At 44.9% G+C, this 2,402-nt stretch overlaps 1 pseudogene; it reads right to left on the reverse strand.

The window, feature by feature from the left end:
• Window positions 1-645: 645 nt before the first annotated feature.
• On the reverse strand, window positions 646-2,402 carry LOC127489348 (pyruvate dehydrogenase (acetyl-transferring) kinase isozyme 1, mitochondrial-like; annotated as a pseudogene).

Here is a 2,402-nt window from a genome sequence, read left to right on the forward strand (position 1 = left end):
TTAAAAGCTGCCCAGGTGATCACCAACAGTCAACTGATTAGGTCCGTTTCAAGGATTTACTGCTCTGTCTTCAAATTTTTTCTCTATAATTTTAGCAACTGCCAGTTCATGTTTAATATAAAATTTTCCCTTACATTGATCACCAGCACACTTGAAAAGATTGCCCATGATCTTGGCTTAAATCCACAGGGAACCAGTCATCACAATCTTTTACAAAAATTTAAGATTATAAATTAATTTCAGAGCTAAGCAATGCATGTAGGCAGTGAAAGGTAGCTGGTCCTAGGTTTACATGGTATATTTGTAGTTGGTCACCATCTTATTTCAGTTGTCACTACTCAATAAAAGATAGCAGGAATACCGCCAAATCACAGAAAGATGGCTAACCAACTACACTCAGTATTTATAAAATGCTTCTAGCAGACATAAATTAAAAGTATTTTTTTAAAAAACACAGCTTCCTATAGAAACCCAGACATGCACACTTCTGAAGTCTATGGAAAGAAAAAATTGACCAAAACTACAGGTGTTTAAAAGTATGCCCCATTGACTGTGGTAGAGATTCATCCTTTAGGAGGTTTACCAGGCACAAGTGGAACTCAGCTTCCATTTGTTCTGCAAGAATGACATGTGAAGTATTTGGTATAATGTAGTTCTGAATGCCATCCCTTCCAAATTTAACACAAAAGCCAGTTTGTCCCCAGCTCAACTAGGCACTGTGGAATGTTGTCATGTCCTTTGGCTCTTGGCTGGGGACACACCAGTTGTCAGCTTCGTGGTTGGTGTTGTAATGCTTCCAGGCAGCCTTGTTATACACAGGCAATCTTTCTATGGATTCTGTGGACAGAGCCTTAATGTAGATCACTGCGTCTGTCCCATAACCCTCCAAGGAATACAGCTTTAGGTCTCCCTGGAAGTACTGGGCATAAAGACAGGATATGGGCAATCCATAACCAAAACCAGCTAGGGGCACTGCGCGGGAAGTCCAGGCAAGGTAGGGGTGCAGTTGAATACATGTAGTTGTAGAGTCTGTCAATTTTCCTCAAAGGAACGCCACCTCCTCGGTCACTCATCTTCACAGTCAAATCCTCATTACCCAGTGTGACATGAACTTGAATGGGGAGGGGGGTTAAACACCTTTGTCGGCATGGTGTTCCATGGTTGCTCTCATTGCATTCTTGAAAAGTTCAAACACCATGTGATAGAGATGGGACGGTACATAAACCACTTCTATTGGCTGTCCTGGTGATTTTGCATTTAATTCTTCAAGTTCTAGTTCAGGAGAGTTAATATAATACAAATCACACAGATGCCTGGCATTTTCATAGCCATCTTTAATAACTTCAACTACACTGTAGTTTGGATTTATGCTTCCAATTCTTTCTTTCTTTCTTTCTTTCTTTCTTTCTTTCTTTCTTTCTTTCTTTCTTTCTTTCTTTCTTTCTTTCTTTTGACAGGCAGAGTGAACAGTGAGAGAGAGAGACAGATAAAAAAGTCTTCCTTTGCCGTTGGTGTGCTGCGGCCAGCGCACCATGCTGATCTGATGGCAGGAGCCAGGTACTTGTCCTGGTCTCCCATGGGGTGCAGGGCCCAAGTACTTGGGCCATCCTCCACTGCACTCCCTGGGCACAGCAGAGAGCAGGCCTGGAAGAGGGCAAATGGGACAGAATCCGGTGCCCTGACCAGGACTAGAACCCAGTGTGCCAGCGCCGCAAGGCAGAGGATTAGCCTAGTGAGCCGCAGCACTGGCCCCAATGTGTTTTTGATGAGATGTACTTCCTTTCCCACAAAACAATAAGGGGTGCTGATTGAGCAACATTCTAATTGAAATGTGACTCATGTAGAACCGATCCAAGAAGTACTGAACATTCTGGCTGGTGACACGATCCACCCCGAAGCTCTCCTTGTATTCAATCACTCCCTGAGCCATTGTGGGAATGACGTCATTGTGGCAGTTCCTGATCTGGATCACAGTATCTGTAAAGTCATAAACAGCTTTTGCATCTTTAGCGCCTTTGTCCTTAAAATCAAGAAGCTCCTGAAGGCTCTGGATGTACCAGCTTTGCACCAACTGAACAGATGGCATCCTGAGAAGATTATCTGGAAGGAGACTTATTTCTTTCAGTATATTTGCCAATCTAACAGGCAGCTCCTGCCGCAGAAACATAAACGAAGTCTTTTCGCAAGCATTCACTGATCCAAAGTCCAGGAACTGCTTCATGGAGAGCAGGAATGGTGAGAAGCATGTAGAAGTCCACTTGGCCCAGAATGCCGCTGTCCGCCAACACTGGGCCGGAGCTGGAGTCCGAGGCAAGGCTGCGGTGTTTGTGGGGGCCTATGGCATGCAGCTCCGGGCCCGAGCCGGCCACGGTGGCTCTGCACAGCAGCCGCGCCAGCCTCAT

Source organism: Oryctolagus cuniculus, chromosome 16 (genome assembly GCF_051225735.1).
Source record: "Oryctolagus cuniculus isolate XC-2025 breed Fujian yellow rabbit chromosome 16, ASM5122573v1, whole genome shotgun sequence".
Taxonomy (NCBI): Eukaryota; Metazoa; Chordata; class Mammalia; order Lagomorpha; family Leporidae; genus Oryctolagus; species Oryctolagus cuniculus.